The sequence below is a fragment of the Mauremys reevesii genome, linkage group 4 (genome assembly GCF_016161935.1).
Source record: "Mauremys reevesii isolate NIE-2019 linkage group 4, ASM1616193v1, whole genome shotgun sequence".
Taxonomy (NCBI): Eukaryota; Metazoa; Chordata; order Testudines; family Geoemydidae; genus Mauremys; species Mauremys reevesii.
In genome coordinates, this window is record NC_052626.1 from 70,022,101 (window position 1) to 70,043,325 (window position 21,225).

The 21,225-nt window shown below is 40.6% G+C and overlaps 1 long non-coding RNA gene across 1 annotated transcript in view; it reads right to left on the reverse strand.

Annotated features, from left to right (window-relative positions):
- LOC120402872 overlaps positions 1 to 9,799 on the reverse strand; it is a 35,848-nt gene extending 26,049 nt beyond the window's left edge. Inside the window, exon 1 of the long non-coding RNA XR_005597339.1 lies at positions 9,677 to 9,799. This is a non-coding gene — a long non-coding RNA (uncharacterized LOC120402872). The remainder of the gene's footprint in view (positions 1 to 9,676) is intronic.
- Between the last annotated feature and the right edge of the window lie 11,426 nt (positions 9,800 to 21,225).

Sequence of the window (21,225 nt, forward strand, 5' to 3'; positions counted from 1 at the left end):
TGAAGGTAAAAACCATTAGAACAATTTATCTAGGCACGTGATGGATTCTCCATTGCTTGAAATCTTTAAACCAAGACTGGATGTATTTTAAAAAGATGCTCTAGCTCAATTAGAATGTATGGGTTTGATGCAGGAACCACTTGGTGAAATTCAACGGCAAGTTATCCAGGAAGTCTGACTACATTATCATGGTCCCTCTGAAAACAAATCAGATTTGCTGTATCATCGTAAGGTATTATGATCTCAGAAACTGTATTTAAATTCATTTTGCTTAAAAACAGTCATACTGGGTCAGAACAATGACCTATCTAGCCCAGTATCTAGTCTTCTGACATTGGCCCATGCCAGATGCTTCTTAGGGAATGAACAGAACAAGTCATTTTCAGTGATCTATCCCCCATTGTCCAGTGCCAGCCTCTGGCAGTCAGAGATTTAGGGTCTCCCCAAGCATGGGGTTGCATCCCTGACCATCTTGGCTAATAGTCATTGATGGACTGATCTATCCATTAATTTATCTAAATTATTTTTGTACCCAGTTATATTTTTGGCCTGTACGATATCCCATGGCAGTGAGTTTTATAGGTTGACTACTGTTGTGTGAAGCAGTACTTCCTTTTGCTTTAAACCTGCTGCCTATTAATTTCATTGGGTGACCCTTAGTCCTGTGTTATGTGAAGGGGTTAATAATACTTCCTTATTCTCTTTCTCCATAGAATTCATTATTTTATAGACCTCTATCATATCTCCACTTTTCCATCTCTTTTTTAAGATGACCAGTGCTAGTTTTTTTAGTCTCTTCTCATATGAAAGCTGGTCCATATCATACCATAATCCTCTTTGTACCTTTTCTAATTTTATTAATCTTTTTTTGCAATGGGGCGATCAGAACTGCATGTAGTATTCAAGGTGTGGGCATACCATGGATTTATATAGTGGCATTATATTTTCTATTTTATTATATATTCCTTTCGTAATGGTTCCTAACATTGTTCGCTTTTTTGACTGCTACTGCACACTGGGCAGATGTTTTCAGAGAACTAACCACAATGGCTCCAAGATATATCTTTCCTGAGTGGTTACTATTAATTTAGATCCCCATTATTTTCTATGTGCATTACTTTGTACTTAACACTGAATTTCATCTGCCATTTTGTTGCCCAGTCATCTAGTTTAGTGAGATCTCTTTGTAACTCTTCACATTCACCTTAGAACTTAACTATCTTGAGTAACTTTGTAGTCTTCACATTCCACCCCCCTCACTCTTCACCCACTTTTTCAGATCATGTATTAATATGTCGAACAACACTGGTCCCAGCACACATCCTTGGTGAACCCTGCTATTTACTTCTCTCCATTGTGAAAATGGACCAATTAGTCCTACCCTTTATTTCCTATCTTTTAAACAGTTAATGATTCATTACAGGATCTTCCCTATTATCCCATGACTGCTTACTTTGCTTAAGAGCCTTTGGAGAGGGCCCTTGTCAAAGGTTTTCTGAAAGTTCAAGTATGCTATATCCACTGGATCACCCTTGTCCCCATGCTTGTTGACTCTCTCAAAAGAACTGTAGCAGATTGGTGAGGCATGATTTCCCTTTACACAACCTATGTTGACTCTTCATCAAGATATCATGTTCCTCTGTGTGCCTGATCATTCTGATATTTACTATAGTTTCAACCAAATAGCCTAATTTCAGTCCCAGGCATACTGGCTCGTAATTGCCAGGATTGCCTCTGGAGTCTATTTAAATAAATAAATAAATCAGCATTACATTAGCTACCCTCCAGTCATCTAGTACAGATAATGATTTAAGTGATAAGTTACATACTGCAGTTTCATATTTGAGTTACTTCAGAACTCTTGGGTGAAGACCATCTGGTCCTGGTGACTTATTGTTTATCAATTTGTTTCAAAAACCTCCTCAATTGACACCTCAATCTGGGACAGTTCCTCAAAATTTGTCACCTAAAAAGAATGGCTTGGGTATGGGGAATCTCCCCCACATCCTCTGCAGTGAAGAGTAATGGAAAGAATTCATTTAGCTTTTCTGCAACACCCTTGTCTCCCTCAAGAGCTCCTTTGGTCCCAGTGACTGTTTGGCAGGCATCCTGCATCTGATGGACTTAATTGTTTTGCTGTTAGATTTTGAAAAGCAACTAGCTAAAGATACACATTTTCTTGGCCTGCCTCATTATACTTTTACACTTGACTTACCAGAATTTATGTTCCTTTCTATTTTCCTTACTAGGATTTGACTTCCAATTTTTAAAGGATGCCTTTTTGCCTCTATCAGTCTCTTTTACTCTGCTATTTAGCCATGGTGGCACAGTTGTCAGGCAGCTGCTTATTTCAGTTATATTTTATATACACCATGTGCTCAAGTCAAGACTATAAACCATGGTTTTCACTCTAAAATTATTTGTTCTGAGTAAAATGTAGCCTCGTTCTTTCAGTTGTGTAGGAGGTTCATGCCTTTAGTTCTATAATAAGCTCTGTGTTTTATTACAGCAGAGAGAGACACTCCTGGAAATCAACTTGTGTAGAGCTCTCAAAACAAAATATTGAGACTAAATTTTTGATGAGGCAACAGGGAAACAAATATTTAAATCATAACTAGGTATGATGATCCTAATAAGATAATGAGAAACTATATTAACAAAGAAAACAGAACAAAGATGTTGAAATGAAGTCTATTAGTAAATGGCAAACCTCTGAGTTATATACTATACTGCAACCAGTGCTCCAAAAATGAACACAATTTGAAACTACAGTACTAATTTTTTTTTATGACTATGCTTCACTGGAAAATCTCAGAAAAGACCCAGAAACTTAGATTTGTGTATTCCATCCAACACAAACCTGGATGCCTTCTTCCATGATACTACCCATCCACTGTTAGAAAAACAAAATATCTGCCACATCACTGGAGGAACAGAATCTAACAAACTTTAGCAAAGATCAAAAGCATAAATTGTAATGAATTGACTAGAGATAAAGAAGTTGTCCCACAAAAATCACATAAACAGACACTCTGGCCTTCCGCTAACTGCATACAGTACCTAAAGGGGACTGAGTGGCCCAAGAGATCAGCAATAGAATACTGGATGTTTTTATCTCTAGGATATAGATTTCAATCCATTTCAGCTCAGTAGTATTACGTATAAATAAAAGATGATGGCCCTATGGCCTGCCTGAGGTATCTACAATGGACAACACTCAGATATCCACCCCAAACACATTGCTAAACTCATCCATTTCATCCTCACCCATAACAATTTTACTTTCAACAAACACTTTGTTAAAACCTTGGGAACAACCTGGGTACTAGGATGGCTCCCCAACATGCCAACCTCTACATAGGCCACCCTGGGGAAGATTTTCTGGACAAATGCACCACAAACCAAGGATGTACCTGAGATACATAGATATTTTCACCCTCTGGTCAGATGACCTGAACTCCTGCATCGATTTCCACCACAACTTCAACCACTACCACCCATCTAGCCAACTCTCTAGAACACTCCTGCACTAGCATCAGCTTTCTGGACACCACAATCAGCTTCAACAACTATATACAAGAAACCTGTGGAGGTAAATGTGATGATCCATGGATCTAGTAAACACCCCAAACACACCAAGATATCTTATCTATAGCCAGACCTGTAGATACCACAGAATATGCTCCAAGGATAAAGCCCGGGATACATATCTTAACACAATCAAAACCACTCTCACCAAGCATGGACACTCCAGAGAAGTCAATCGCATCATGGAACAGGCCATTCAAATAACCTGAGAGAGTCTGCTTCACTACAGGGGGAAGAAAACCCTCTGACTGCACACCTTTAGTTGTCATCTACCACCCCAGAGTGGAACCCTTAGGGGATATCATTAAACTGTTACAACTCATAATCAATGGTGACCACATCATGAAAAATCATTCCTCAACCCCCTCTTCTGGCCTTCAAACAATCCCGCAACTTCTTTGTTCTTGTTGATTTTGGTTTTGATGTACATGCTTCTAGGTTACAGCCAGGCGCAGGAAACACTACATTCTGTCAGAAAAGCTCTTCTCTTGACTTCCGTTCCACTCCTGATAAATGTGAAGTTTGGAGAAGCATCTGGACTGCTAGATGTTTATATTTGATCAGACACCACAAGCCTTTTAACATTCATCCATCTCTAACATGCACATATGCAGGTGCAAGTACAGCATCCAATAGGTGACTCCCCACATTAAATTTTTGACCATTGGTTTGGAGACAGACTTAAAGTGTTCCCAGTGTACACATAACCTATCAGTATATAAATACCAGTATACTATACCAGCAAAGCACTTCTAATGTGGATGCAGCTTATGCCAGCAAAGCTGCACTTTGTACCAGTGTAGTAAAAATACCCCTCACAAGCAAAAGAAGTTATGCCAGTAAGTGTAGTTTTGCCAGTATAATTGCATTCTCCCCCTAGAAACTTCTACCAGCACTGCCATGTCAGTCAGGGGTCAGCGGTGTAAAGAAGACTGATCATTATAGCTATGCCAGCAAGAGTCTGTAGTGTAAACATAGATAAAACTATGTCCTGTTTTATCTGCTCAATCTTTCCTTGGATGGTGAGTAGTTTAGTAGAGTAGGTAAAGGTGTGATTTTGCCAATATGAACTGCATCTTTAGTAAGGACACGTGTCAGTCAAAGATTATACCTTAATACACCCCTGCCTGTCACAGTGGTGCTGGCAAAAGTTTATAATATAGACCTGGCCATTGTTTCACTTAATGAAGCTTTTTAATAAACTAAAATTGGGTTGTACTAGAATATCAAATCACAGATTCAGTCACTTTTCTTACCAAGGTTTTACACACGCCATAGTCATTTCAATGGAATTTGGATTGGAGTTAGTGGAAGCCTCCTTCCCCCCACCCCGGTAACTTTAAAAAACAAACAAACAACTTTGTACATCCCTTAAAAATTGCTTGCAGGCTTGATACACTTAGTTTTCTGTTTATACAAGAGCTTGAATCTGTCAGAAGAGGACTTAATGGTTCAAATTTGCAATGCTTAAAACCAGTAAAGGCCAGTCTCCCTTGTGAATGCATTAATCCTTTTTGAAAACTTGACCTGAAATCTCACATATCCCACTGTTTCTTCAATGGCATTTGCAGCATCTGTTGCCAAAACTATCCATGCTCACTGTTGTGGAATGTGTAGTAGATGGTTGAAAATGACAGCCCCAGAGGTCAGCTGCACTTCTCTGGCACTGTATAGCATGTGTTGTAGTATGTCGAGTAATTTGGAAATTTGAGAGGAAAAGTGATATATAAATAGCAAATACTTTAATCCAGGCCTGATAAAAATATGCAGCATCTGAAAATAGTATATAAATAACTGATCAATATTTAGCTTGTCTTGCTTTGTTAGTGACCAATTATTTTTTTACTAGCTACTTCAGGTGTTTTCAAATGTCACAGATTTGGAGAAAAGTGTAAAGATTCTTCATTATGTTATGTTCACTTTATACTTCTCTATTGGCATAAATGTAGTGCAAAGCCAGCAGATGTGGTCATCAGGGATTCCCTAGGTTGCATACATCTGGAGTAATGGTTCTACCATAATGCTTTGCATCCCATTGTACAGAGGGTTCATGGAGGTGTGACTGGGAATGAAACTGGAGCACTGCTGTGTTCCAATTATTCTCTTCCGCTTGGGGCCACAGGTAGGCAAGTGTAAGTTACATGTAAGGATGCTCTGATTTATATGGGGCTGGGCCAAGAATATCAGATGCACAAAGGTGACTTTAAGGCACCATTGCTGCTACCCTTTTGTTTCTGTGCTGCACATAGTTTGGCTGGAGCAGAATCAGAGCCAAGAACTCTCCTCTTGCTGCACTATATCAAAATCTCTATACTGAATAAGTTTCATCCCTCACTGTCACTGCTCAAAGATCTCAGATACTCAATGGAGAAGAGAATTCTTAGCCAGGAGGCAAGAAGGATCCAAAAGATTCTTAGTAATGAGAAATATTTCCCTTCTTGTAGGATATTTTCCTTACAATCTTCTACATGACCATGGTTATGTATAAGGGTGAGTGGCAGACTGGAGGCAACAGGTAGCATTAGACCTGGGCAAGGGGGTTTCAGTGAAAGCTGAGAGTCTGGCGGCAAAGGTGGCTGTTGCTGGCAGGGAGCTAACAGTAGCAGCATCAGGATACAGGCAAAGGATGAAACAGGAGGTGACTGCACACGTGAATGACAGAAGGACAGCATAGACTGCTGGTGAGGTTGTTTTTACATTAGCATGCCCAGATAACTTGCACCCAGGAGTTGGCCGAGGAACTCTCCAGTCCATTTGTTAACCTTGAATTAATATTGGAAAATTGGGGATGTTCCTGAGGGTTTGAAGAAAGCCCAATATCATGTCAATATTTAAAAGGCGCAAATGGATGATCTAGGTAATTATAGGACAGTTAGCCTAAAGCTGATTCAGGGAAAGATAATACAATAGTTGATACAAGACTATCAATAAAGGATGCAAATATAATTAATGTCAACAGTTTTATAGGAAACAGGTCTTCTTAAATGAACTTTATTTCATTCTTTGAGATCACAAGCTGGTTAATAAAGATAACTATGTTGATATGGAACAGCCTACCGAGGGAAACCGTGGGGGCGAAGGACCTCTCTGGCTTTAAGATTAAGCTTGATAAGTTTATGGAGGGAATGGTTTGATAGGATAACGTGATTTAGTCAATAGGTCAATAACGTGTGACCACTGGTAATTAGTACCGAGGGTCAATGTTGGGATATTGAAAGTCTTTTTCCTGAGTGTCTGGCTGGAGAGTCTTGCCCGCATGCTCGGGGTTCAGCTGATCGCCATATTTGGGGTCGGGAAGGAATTTTCCTCCAGGGTAGATTGGCAGTGGCCCTGGAGGTTTTTAGCCTTCCTCCGCAGCATGGGGCAGGGGTCGCTTGCTGGAGGATTATCTGCTACTTGAAGTCCCCAAATCCTGATTTAAAGACTTCAACAGCTGAGTCAAGGGAGAGAATTATTTCAGGAGTGGGTGGGTCAGCTTTTGTGGCCTGCATCTTGCGGGAGGTCAGACTAGATTATCATAATGGTCCCTTCTGATCTTAAGTTCTATGATTCTATGATATACTTAGGACCTGATTCTCATTTACACCAAGGCCCTGTTTACATAGCCAGAGTGGTGTAATAGGGCCTTGGTGTAAATGAAAATCAGGCCTTTAGCCTCTGTGAGGCTTTTGACTTAGTACCTCCTGATATTATGATTAAAAAATTAGCAATATAAACAAATGCCAATACAGCACATATTAAACAAGTGAAAAACTGGATAACTGATAGATCTTAGAAGGTAATTATTCCTGAGGAAGCATCAGCTAGTGGGTCCACTCAATATTTTTAGCAGTGATCTGGAAGAAAATATAAAATCATTGCTGATAAGTTTTTAAATGACACATGTGGTGTGGTGAATATTGACAAGAACAGGACACTGACAGAAAATGATCTGGATCGCTTGGTAAGCTGGATGTAAATGCAAGTAGAAACAGACTCTCTCTCATATTCATGAGATGCTATTAGCTGATCACAAAGCTATTGGCTATTCTATGGTGGGTGTCTCAATTTCTCCTGTTGAAGTTGTTCCACTTTAAAATAGTCAGTGGAGCAGGGACTAGAACCCCAGTCTGTGAGCAGGTTGTGCTAACCACTAGGCTACAGAGTCATTTTCACTTCCTCTCTGGCCCAGTGACTAGCTATCTGCTACACAGTAGAACAGCTTCAACAGGAGAGACTGAGGCAGGCCTCACCCTAGAATAGCCACTAGCCCAGCAGTTAGGGTACTTACCTGGGTTCCAGTCCCTGTTCCAATGACTATTTAATTATTTATACAGAGAGATTGAGAAAGACCTAGACCAGAATACCCTGTAGTCTGGTGGTCAGGACACTTACCTAGGAGGAGAGAGGTGGGTTCACATCTCTACTCCAGAGCAGGGACTCAAATAAGGGTTGCACACCTCCCAGGTGAGAGTTTAACCATGGAATAAAGATTATAAAGGGCTCCTCCTCCATTTTTATGAATCTAGCCCTTCATTTCTTTTGCTTTTATTAAAAATACACTAAACACATACTTTCACCCACATGGGTGTTTTTAAAAACTATTATATTTTTTGGAACTGCCAGTGAATTGAAAAATCAGTTATTTGAAAAGCTCCACTCATGGATCATGGTAGATAACAAATGAACATGAGGTCCCAGTGCAATGCTGTGGCTAAAAGGGTTGACACAGGCTTTGCACATATAAACAGGGGAATATCAAACAGGAGCAGGAAAGTGATTATTTACCTCTGTATATGGCTTTTGGTGAGTTCTCTTCTGGAATACTGTGTGCAGTTTTGGTGACAATTTTAAAAGAATGTTTTTTTAAAAGGGCAGGGATTCAGAGAAGAGCAACAAGAATGATTTAAAGTCTGGAAAATATGCCTTAGAGAGAGAGCGACTTAAAGGAGATCATTTGTTAGCTTGCTGAAGAAAGGCTAAGAGACAACTTAATGTCTATGTACCTACACAGGAAGAATATATCTGATACACTGGGTCTATGTAATCCAGCAGACAAAGCCATAATAAGACCCAGTATGGGGAGTTGAAACTAGAAAAGTTCAAACGAGAAATAAGGTGTAAATTTTTAACTGAGTGTATTTAATCACTGGAATAGCTTACTAAGGATTCTCTATCACTTGGAGTCTTTAAATCAAGATTGGACATCTTTCTAAAAGATCAGTCTATAGTTCACGGTTTTGAAACGTATGTTTTTATAACTTGTACCAATATAACCGTCTTCTGAATAAACTATATATGCAGAATAATTAATCCACTCTCTGAAACTGTCTCCTCCAGCATTTTCCTTGTAAGAAAAGAGGTGACCAAATTGCAAAAGACTCCAGAACAAAGCCCGTTGGACTAAGTATTATTGAAACTCCCAGGAGAGAATGACAAGTTTGACAAACTGCAGTGTCCTCGAAGAAGCAAGAAATGCCTTATGTTGCCGAGTCATTGACTATTTCAGGTATTGATTGCCAGAAAGTGAATTGGCTTTTGACAGCTTCCCTTCATCTGAACATATGATGGCCTGGATTTTACAGAAGCACAGATTGCTTTCTAATTGACCATTGAGAATGCTAGCCCAGATATCTGAAATGCCTCTCTGTATCAGCAATAAAAGAATTGTCCAGAATTGTATTTTCTTGGCTCTATCTTTGAAGTGAGTTATATATAGTGTGGCAAAGCTCTGTACTTGTCTCTGTTGGTCCCATGTTTCCTGGCAGATTTTGCTAGCCTCAGAGGCTCACTGTGACCCTCCACATAGCCCTTCTTTCTCTAGAGGCAAGGGTCACAGACTACTGAGCCATTTTCATCATAAGCCAGCAAGGGAGATGAGGAGAAGCTAACCTCCCTTGCACAGTCTCTGTTGTCTCCCAGTCTCAATGATTAATCAAGGAGAAGGGAAAGGGCAGAGCCTGGACCCACCATCTACTCCAGGCTCCAGCCCAGGGACCCTAATAGTATCAGCTATAGTAACTAACTTTTTAGAAACAGGATGCATACAATTCCCTAGGCCACTTCCCCACAGCCGTTCCCACTCCCTCAAGATCCACTTCACCCTTACCTCAGGGCCTCTTTCCTTGTGCCTGATATGGTTTATACTCCTCAGTCTCTCCAACAGCTTCCTTCTACAGCTCCTGACACACCCACCCACCTGATTAACTGGGAGGCTTTTCACTAGTTTCAGCCAGCCCCTGATTAGCTTCAGGTGTTCCAATCAACCTAGCTGTCCTCCCTGCCTTCTGGAAAGATCTTAATTGGCCCCAGGTGTCTTAATTGACTGGGAGCAGCTACTATTTGCTTATCCTGGTAACAGGAATTTGTTTAGCCTGTGGCTAATATATCTGTCTCCAATTACTTTATGATAGCCATCTGCCCTTGCCCCATCACAATAAGTGACTGTAGCAAGGCAGTCTGGCTCCCCACCACCCCGGAGGAGGACAAGCCACTCTGGACACCAAAGTGGGCAAAGCTAGCAAACCCTGTGCCTGCCCCTCAGAGGTCAAGGCTCAGGACAGGAAGTATAAAAGCCCAGAGCTCACTTGAAGCTCAACCACCAGAGAGACCAGATACCTGTGGTGTAGTGCCCAGTGGGGGAGACCATGGTGATTGGCGACCAAACCAAGGACTAGCCAGGCCAGGCCAGACCAGGCAATGCCTGATGCTAGCTCTAGCCCAGAGATGCTACCAAGCCTACTGCTTGCCCATTACCCTGAGGAACTGCCAAGCCTACTGTTTGCCAGTTACCCTGAGGAGCTGCCAAACCAACTGCTCGCTAGCTACCCTGAGGAGCCCATGGTGTGTGATCCTGTGGAGGATGCCATCTGGACCCAGGTACCTCTAGAGGGGGAGGTAGGAAGTAGCCTGGGGGCAGCTGACCTGAGTCTGGCTGCAACACTGCCAGAGCCAATGTCAGTGTGTTGCAGTCAGGATCCCCACTGACACAGCAGTGGGACTTCTGCTGCTGTTAGGGCCCCGGGCTGGGATGCAGTGGAGTGGGTGGGCCTGCGTCCTGCCCTGCCACCCACCTCACAGGTGGCAGTCTCCCCTTCTCCCCGGCTGCTCAGAGCCAGGAGCCTGGGGATTTGCAGTTGAACCTGTTTGCTCAGCCCCTACCTGAGGGCCTGAGCTACTGACTGTTTGTTGCTCCATCCTGACCCAGGGCCTGGGCCTGCTCATATTGAACTGTTTGCTCAGCCCCTGCCTGTGGGCCAGAGCTTCTGACTGTTTACCGCACAGCCAAGCTAATTCCCTGACACACCTGACCCAAGCAGTGAGGTGTTCTGGTTCCCTGCAGCCCTGGAGGGGGAGAAGCCCTGACCAAACCTTCCTACAGTGACAGAACCTTGAAATAGCAATTTCTCAGATTTAGAAGCCAACAGAGCATTGGTGGCAAATTTTGTTCCTACTAAATCACCCACATTATAAAGACAGGGTTGCACAAAAAATGAGCAGCAGTTATTAAATGTTTGTATTGCAGTTGCCCAAATAAGCCTCAGTTAAGATCAGAACCACATTACATTAGGTTCTCTACAAACACATAGTAAATCCTTGTCCAGGAAAGTTTATAATCTAAGCCATGGGTGTCAAATTCTTGGCCCATGGGCTCGATCTTGCACACTTGATATATTTGTCACTGACATGACATTCAGAACTAAACTTTCATTGAAAGATTGGGGGGGGGGGAAGCTAAATTTTTCATCCTCATCATTGAAAGGACAACCTTTTAAATGTTAATTAAGTGTAAATTGATGCAGTGTTGTCTTTCTGAATCTGCAGTCTGCTTGAAACGATGACTGAGAGCTGTGAATCCCTTCAGTCCCCTATTTATATAATTGGAATGTTAATGCTAAAGCCTAGTAATAACACATTAACATTACATAAAAAACAAATAAGACCCCACTTATGTTAAAAGAACATTACAGTTAGAAAGTGAAGTACTCAAAAGTTAAGAAATTGAGAATTAAGGTCCCCTTTCTGTGTATGCATTATAGATGCATAGACTCTAGGACTGGAAGGGACCTCGAGAGGTCATCAAGTCCAGTCCCCTGCACTCATGGCAGGACCAAATATTGTCTAGACCATCCCGGACAGACATTTATCTAACCTACTCTTAAATATCTCCAGAGATGGAGATTCCACAACCTTCCTAGGCAAGTTATTCCAGTGTTTAACCACCCTGACAGTTAGGAACTTTTTCCTAACGTCCAACCTAAAACTCTTGCTGCAGTTTAAGCCCATTGCTTCTTGTTCTATCATTAGAGGCTAAGGTGAACAAGTTTTCTCCTTCCTCCTGATGACACCCTTTTAGATACCTGAAAACTGCTATCATGTCCCCTCTCAGTCTTCTCTTTTCCAAACTAAACAAACCCAATTCTTTCAGCCTTCCTTCGTAGGTCATGTTCTCAAGACCTTTAATCATTCTTGTTGCTCTTCTCTGGACCCTCTCCAATTTCTCCACATCTTTCTTGAAATGCGGTGCCCAGAACTGGACACAATACTCCAGTTGAGGCCTAACCAGCGCAGAGTAGAGCAGAAGAATGACTTCTCGTGTCTTGCTCATAACACACCTGTTAATGCATCCCAGAATCACGTTTGCTTTTTTTGCAACAGCATCACACTGACTCATATTTAGCTTGTGGTCCACTATAACCCCTAGATCCCTTTCTGCCGTACTCCTTCCTAGACAGTCTCTTCCCATTCTGTATGTGTGAAACTGATTGTTCCTTCCTAAGTGGAGCACTTTGCATTTGTCTTTATTAAACTTCATCCAGTTTACCTCAGACCATTTCTCCAATTTGTCCAGATCATTTTGAATTATGACCCTGTCCTCCAATGCAGTTGCAATCCCTCCCAGTTTGGTATCATCTGCAAACTTAATAAGTGTACTTTCTATGCCAACATCTAAGTCGTTGATGAAGATATTGAATAGAGCCGGTCCCAAAACAGACCCCTGCAGAACCCCACTTGTTATACCTTTCCAGCAGGATTGGGAACCATTAACAACTACTCTCTGAGTACGGTTATCCAGCCAGTTATGCACCTTATAGTAGCCCCATCTAAATTGTATTTGCCTAGTTTATCAATAAGAATATCATGCGAGACTGTATCAAATGCCTTACTAAAGTCTAGGTATACCACATCCACTGCTTCTCCCTTATCCACAAGACTCATTATCCTAGCAAAGAAAGCGATCAGATTGGTTTGACACGATTTGTTCTTTACAAATTTGTTCTTTATGATATAGTCATTAATTACATGACCACATTTTTTTCCCACTGCCTCATTCAGGCACAGGATAGATGGGAAGAAAATGAAGAAAGAAAAGGGGATGAGGTGGGATAACAGGAAGCAGAAGGGAGTGAAACAGAAATATTGTTGGTCCCAAAGGGAAGCTCATTTTCCCACTGAGTGATGTTGTTTGAGAATAAGGGCATGTCTATACTAGAGAGCTTACAGCAGCATAGCTGTATTGATGTAGCTTCACCGCTATAAGATCGCTCGTGTAGCCACTCTATGCTGACGGGAGAGAGCTCTCCTGTCGACATAATTAAACCACCCCCAAGAAGCAGCGGTAGAAGTAGCTATGTTGGTGTGAGAGCATCTCCCACCCATGTAGCGCTGCCCACTCTGGTGCTTCTGTTGCAGTCACTTATGTTGCTGGGATGTGTTTGTTTTTTTCACACCCCGAGCAACATAAGTTATACTGACAAAAGTGCTAGTGTAGATATAGACTTAGAGCACTGATTAAAATAAGTATCTAAAAGTTTAGCTTCCATGTGAAGACCCAGATTCACTCCTGAACTCTACAGATATGCTGTGGATTCAGGGCCTTAAATTGATGCCACATCCAACAGACCATAATTAAAAATGGGATTTGACATACCTGGTGTAAGGGCTAGATTGTGCTCTAAGGCACTGCCCTGAGTAAAGGGCATTGCATCAGTGCCAATAGGAGTGGGAAGCACAATTCACTACCTGCTTCCCTCTTTTTAGTGATTTGCTACCACAAAATGCAATGCCCTGGCCAAGATCACACAAAACAATCATTACCCACTGGATCAGATTCCTACTCTGAGAAATTCAAGACAGCCTTACAAAGGGCCAACAAACTAAGTGTCTCTGACCAGCTTCAGCAACCAAATCTTGGAGCTGTTAAGGTCCATTCCCATCTATTAAGGAGGCAGAAGAGAATCCCTGGATCAGCATGATTTACATGCTAAAGTGAGACTACAGACAGGCTCACTGGCTGCCCTGATTTTACTTATGCACAGAGGATCACACAGTGCCCTTAATTTGCATTCATGTCTCCTACTGATATCAGCAACAGCAGTGATCATTTTATTTATAAAGCACTAAAACACCTCCTCTCCACCACTGTGCAAGGGCACTGCACACCATCATAAAAACAAAACAACAACAATTAATACCTAGCTGCTCTTCTATAATGCTTTTCATCCACAGATCTCAAACTACTTTTAAAAAAGGTCGGTATCATCCAAATGAAACCAAACAAGGTACAAAATAAGGGGAAAATGAAATAAATAGGGGGTAAGAGGGGATAAAATAAAATTTCTGGAAAAAGAAATCCTAGAGTTGTTGCTAGTGGAGAGAGGTGGACATAGATGGATGTCAGCAAGGAGTGAGTCATACCTTGGGGCCACACAGCAAACGCTCAATCACCTGTCTCAGCATGAAAAATACCCCTCCTTTCCCCCTTCCTAAATAAATAAAGAAAGAAAATTGCAGGTGTGGGGGATGTTTTACATTTGCCAAATGGATTTGAGACCTCAGCATGTCTACTGTACTCCATTGTTATGGCCTCTGGCAATCTAAAAATGTGTACAATAATTTGGGGAAAATATCAGTATTGCATCCATGCTAATATTGCTCTAATGCCCTTATATAATTCATCTGCAAGCTCTTCTGACTCTGATAGAATGAAAGGGCTTTGCAATTTCCCCTCTTTGATTTAATTAAATACTAATTTTTAAGATGAGAATTTTACACTCTGAACACTCTGCTCTATTTTCACTTTATTTATTCCACTGATACTTCTCTCTCCCCTGCTCCCCCTTACTTATTCCTTTTCCATAATCTCACCTAAATGGAATGCAAACCCAATAATATTCACCCTGATATTCATCTTTAATTTCTATCCTTTGTTTTTAGGCTGGGTATTCAATAATTCAATCCCTACCCACAAAAAGATGCCATTTAATTAACAGGGATAGGGATAAAATTCCAGCTGTGACAGAAGATTACCATAGAGCAGAGTAGTATTGGCCAGAGTAGTATTGGCCAGACATTACCACCACTGCTAGGTGGGGTGGTCTATAAATAATGAAATGGCCATTATGGCCATATCGATAACAATATCACTTCCTACAATGAAGAAGGTGGCACTTAATTTTAAGATTTAAATATTTTGTTTTATAAACAGGTTTAAGATTGGTCTTTAGCTGACTGTCATGTTTTTGAAAAGTAAGCTCCCTGAGTACAAACATGCTCCCTTCACTTCAAGCAAAATAAACAGTCTAATAAGTTATTGGTTTTCATAAATACCAAATACACAAGTATATAATATATAAACTAAATAAATATGTGACTCTAATGCAGTTGCAACACCAACAGACCCTGGTTGTCAGCAGGCAGGATTGAACCTGAGACCTCTAGAGCTAAATGCATGAACCTCTACTGTATGAGCTAAGAGCCACATGGGTCTTAGGTAAGGCTGTAGCAGACTCATTAATTTCTAAATGGTCTTGGTATCACTAGAGGGGACAGAACACCACACCCAGGAGGTGTGTGGGTTACACGGGTGTGCAAGATAAGTACACTGCTTAAGCAATATCATCCTTAATGGCTAGTAATAAAGATGCAGTTACCAGGTTCTATACTATGCTATGATTTTTGCATCTATTTTCTCATATGCATAATTAAGTGTGCCTCATCTAATGTAAAGTCTAATGCTTTTTTTAAATGAACAAAATTGTCTCGATCCTGAATATATATTAATTGCTTGCAAGTCAACTCTTGGACATTTTCAGCATTAGAAAACAATTCCTAATTGTGAGGATTCTTGAAGATTACTCAAGGAAACTGTACAAGCCCAATTTCTTGAATAATTTAAAATTGGATCAGACAAGACACTAAACTATCATAGGGAACAACCCTGGGTTGGTTGGGTGGAGGGATTAGCTGTTACCCAAAATATCTTTGTCATCTCTAACTTTTGTGAGCCATCATTTGGATTGTCTGAAATGCCTAAATGCTGAGAAGGGGAACACTTTACTTCAGAATGTGTTTTAAAGACTAAATAATGTAAAGCCCCCAGAGGGGAAGATTGTCTGTTAGTGATATAGAAAGTGTTTTAATTCCACAGACACAGAATTCTGAGATCTTACTGCTCTGTTTATTCTTGTATCCTTCGTTATGTTCTAGTGCCACAGGTCCTGTTCACACTGCTCAGAGGATTCCCTGTTCTATAGAAATACATGCACTGACTAGATCATGCAGGCTAATGTCAGGCGAATGATTTATTAGCTAAGACAGGAGTTTAAATTATAAAACAACCAAACATGACAAGCTATTAGGAAATTATTCTTCCCAAACTGAACACATGACAAACAAAATCAGCCTTGTGTGTGGTTTTTTGTCTGTTCTCTTATTATATCCCAGACTGAGTATTATTAAACTGGGCAGATATCCTCAGAAAGCCCACCTACAGTTTAAGCAAACTCTGGCCTTGCCAGGAGGAGTCTCATATGGTGAAGCTTGATGCCTTCTTTAAGAGGTTAAAGTCTGCCATCTAGTGACGACCATCTGCATCTTCATTATACTTAGGGTTATCTCTGTTTTTAGTTTTATTTTATTTAAGTTTTCCTGGGAATTTATCAGTATTTATTACCACAACAAAAACAGGTGAAAATCAGTGCAAAAACTATTAATTTTTCTGGATAAATATTGGGGGGGGAGCGGGAGGAAATATTCACTAGATTAATGCTTTGAATTCCCTTCATCAATGTGGTTTGCTGCAGAACTAAAACAGAACTCAAAACACAATGCCACCTCTGAGTTCAAGAAAACAATACATCTCTAATCCCCAAATAAAACTTTTCATTTGAATAAACAGTTTACTGCTGTAGACTTAGAAATATTAGCCTATAAATATTTACATTTAATAATTGGGACACACCATTTGCAGTGCATACACTCAACTCCATCCTTTTCTCCTATTTTTTAAAAAACTTTTGAATACTTTCTTGCGTTCTGAAATGTATTCTGATACAAATTTTTGTTTTCTTCCCATTTTAATGTGTCAAATTTTTAACTATTACCTGCTAACAGCCTGAAATCTGTACATGGTAGGCGTGAGATTAATCAGTACATTCAGACATGCACGCACTTCAGAGCTTGAGTAGGTGCCTGTTTGTTTAATGTGTGTATCTTCGACTAATACATAGCCTTACTTCAACAGGCAGCTTTGCGTATACACACAGACTAATGTATTCTTGTAATACATAAATCTCACATAACGGATTGTGCTTTCCTAATAAAATAAGTTTATTTTTTATATATTTACATGATCTAAAAGTAGGATGAAAATAAAAAAAACCTGAATAATAGTTTTTGTAAATCCCAGGAATTTTTCAGTAAAACTTGGTTTAAACTGAAAATAAAGGGTCTTAATAATACTGAAGCAGAGACAGTCTTTTACGGTTACCATAGAAGACTTGGGATCTGCCAGGATTTGACATAGAATCTTCTTAAGGAAAGGGTTATATATTGTTATGTGATGGTTCCTTCATATAGCCTTAGGTGAATAAATGATCTGTTTCTGATTAGTTTCAAATTTGAAAATCTAGGGGAAAAGAGAGACAACTACAGCAAACCCAACTGTTTCATCCAGGGCTGAGCTGTGCTTTGAAACAAAACCTCTGGCAGCCATTTATCTTCAAGGCAAACTGATGTTGCTAGTGCCTTTGAGAATATATTATTGTAATGCTGCTATTCTCAAAGCTCTGTCAGTATTTCCTATTGTGTGTGGCCCCAGGCTGAGTCCACCCTAAACATTTGCAAACATGGTGGCTGAGAGGCTTTGCTCAGCCTCTGAGCACAATTGGATTTAACAGAATATGCAAGGCAGCACCACTGGGGGAAATCAGACATTTGGCGGACACTTCCGATCAATTGTAGAAAACTATTCTGTAGCTACTCAGATTGTAATGTGTCTAGTTTTGTTTGAGAAAATTAGAAAACTTGCAGCAACTGCAGTAGGTGGTGGTGTTCTTCTGCTTCAAATGACTAGTCATAGTGGGTAAGTACAAGTGATAGGAAAAGTTGAAAAAGATGTAAAAAAAGCAAAAAGATAACAAAACAAACAAATAAGGTTTAATGAAACCAACACTTATTGCAGAATCAACAGCATTTATCAAAGAGAACATAGTATCTGGTGGGTTTATTGGGGGCTTTTTGTTAGGCCTTGCATCTTAAAGACATTGATTTTGGCAGGAAGACACAATTCATCGCAGCAAAGCATAGTAGTAGTGATGCCCTCTCTTAAAGCTGAACGGCATGGGTAAAAAAATCCATCGAGAGCAAGGAGAATGGACCAGACAGACACATTTTGCATGTTTGCCTGCTGAAGCTGAAAACCCCCCAAAATAACTGTGCAGCATATTTATAACATTTCTGGACAAAACTAGTTAATTTCATTGTGACTCTAGTCTATGACTATTTACAAGTTAGCATTTTAAAAATCTTGCATCTGAAGAAGTGGGTATTCACCCACGAAAGCTCATGCTGCAGAACGTCTGTTAGTCTATAAGGTGCCACAGGATTCTTTGTTGCTTTTACAGATCCAGACTAACACGGCTACTCCTCTGATACATTTTAAAAATGTAATTCTAGATATATGAATTTTGGTTAACCTTTTCTATTCTATTATTTTTATTGTATTTTATTTTGGCAGTTGCTTCTGCATTTCCTGTATTTGGAAGGGTTGGGAGTGCCAAAATACCAGCAAGGTGTGGGCAGCTGCTCTCATGGTCCTTCCAGTTAGTCTGGAAGCAGAAAATACTAGAGCTCTCATTCATTTGACCAATGCAACACTGTTCCCTACAGAACATTCTCCAGTGCTGTGTCTAGTTCACTTTTCAATGTCTTGTACAAGGGCGTTTCCAACACTTCCCTTGACAATCCAGTAATTTCACTGTCAGGAAATTTTTTCCTTACTTGTAACCAAAATTCTCTCTTAATATCATACCATCCCCTTACAAAATCCTTTCTCCTTCTCGGTGTCAAATATTAGTCAAATACTTGGAAAGGAGAGGGGGCAGAAAAGATGTGGAGATGGAAAAAAGAGGAAATTAAAAGAGAAATAGTTAATATGTCCATTTAGGCTAGTTTAGGTGGAACTAATGGGGAGATGGAAAGGTAGGAAAAACTAAAAAAAAAAGTACAAGAGGAACATAAGGTGGAGAAAGGGGAGCAATCTTTGGGTTAATTTTAAACTAGTTTCAGATGAAATCTCGAAGTATTAATTTTTTTAAACTGTATTCAAAGCAGAACATGTGATGCAGGAGGTGGGGGAGATGGCAGCTTCATGTTAAGCAGCACCGTTCTTGCTCCCAGTGAGTATTTTACACAATAAAAGTTGGCCCACTTTTCTTTGTAAGCAACAAGACTTTCACCTGAACCTCTCTTTCCCCCTGCTTATGTTTTTTCCTCACAAAGATTTTATCTGTGACTGTTTGTTTGTGTCTGTTGTACCAGGCTGACACGAAAAATGTCTCCACCTGGCTGCTCCACATAAGGGCAGGAATTTAAAAAAAAAAAAAGTTTTCCCCACTTCCTAGAAGCTGCCTAGGGGATGAATATAGGAAACGGACAGAACTTGAAACATATGAAAGGATCTGTTGGACAATGTTGCAAATCCATAGGCTGCAGCCATCATGATTGCCAGTGAAGATAGGGCTGTAGGACCTTCATCCCCCAAATGTAGGTCTGTGCTATTTTTGCTCAAAGAGACTCTTCCTCCCATGTGAGTAGTAGCAGGGCCTGTACCTTCTGGGGACTGCAGTTAAAACAGGGCAACATACACTTATGGCCAGACTGTGAGATTTAGCCACTGTCTCCCACAGGGAATGGTATGGAGTCACACCTCGGCAGGTGGAACTCAGGAGGTAACATCCTTCCCTGTAGGTAGGAGATGCACAAAAGCAGCACTATCCCTTTGAATGGGGCAGCCTCTTCATTCTCATGGCTTAACCAGCTCTGTAAGTGGGTGGAGAACCCAGCCATCCCTCTTCTGGAGCAGTTTGTACTTCTGGGGCTGTGAGGGGGAGCAGCTACCCAGGCTCCTTCCATTCACCCCACATTCTGGCCCTGGCCATTGTATGGGTGTAATCTAGTCCTTAGCTAACAGAGCGTCCACAGACTCAGATAACCACCCAGCCTAAACAAAACATATGCCTGAGTTAAATGAGAAAAGGTGTATGGAAAATAATCTGTATGGAAAATTTCTTTCCCTCTCACTCTTCTTCCATAGAAGGTTGACTGAGGCCTAGGCTCCTCTTGTTGCTAGGTAAAACATCAGTGAGGCTAATGACATCAAAAAATGTGTCCTGTCTTTTGCATCTCATACAATAATCACATGGAGGGACCACACACACAGCTGGATCCCAAATAACTGTATTTACTAACTACACACACAGGCAGGGACAACCTGTGTACATACGCTTGCTCTGACTGGTTTCTGGCAGCTTCTAAAACACAGAACATAGTGAGCATGAGCAGGAGTCTCTCGAATTATTTAAAGAGATTACTATTTCATTCTTATATGCAACAGAGACACTAAAAGAAAAACAAGATTTGCTTTTTTGGAGAAGTTCCTGTGCTAAGAATCTAAACATGTAACAATATGATGCAGGGGAGGGAATAAAGTTGGGGGAATTCAGAGGAGAGATTCTGTCTGTATTGCACACTGGATGGTGAGACTGGTGGAACAGTGAGTGATTCAGCACCTTTGGAAGAGATCCTGCTACTTTCCTTCCATTTTTAGAAACAAGTTATTAATAAACTCAGTTCGGATATCCAGCATTTCATTCATCAATCCCAAAGTGCTTTGCAAAGAAGAGTATCATGTCATCTCCATTTTACAGATTGGGGAAACAGAGGCAGGAAAGGTGATACCCCAGGTTTACACAATAGATCTTTCTAGCTAGATGTTACACGTGGGAGGGCTTCAAATACTGTGCTGATGGGAGCCAAACAATAGCAGTGGGACTTCTTCCTTCCCTGCCAGCAGGCCTGTTCCCCTCACTTTTTTTTTTTTTTAAATCTTTAGAGGGCACCTAACATTAAATCTGGACATTACAAAAGCATGGGTCAGGGTAGGACTTCAGATTTTTAGGTCAATGCCTTTTCATATATCTAGAATTACTGTACTTGACTGCCTTCAGTAGAGCTCTTAAGCTAAAATTTGCAGCAAAAATAGATGTCTATGGACCTCCTGTCACTAATTTAGATTAAGAAATGGAAACTGTTGAGGCTATTTAGCTCTCAGGCCAAACAAATGGATGCATGTAGCCTCAAGGGTTTATCTGTTGT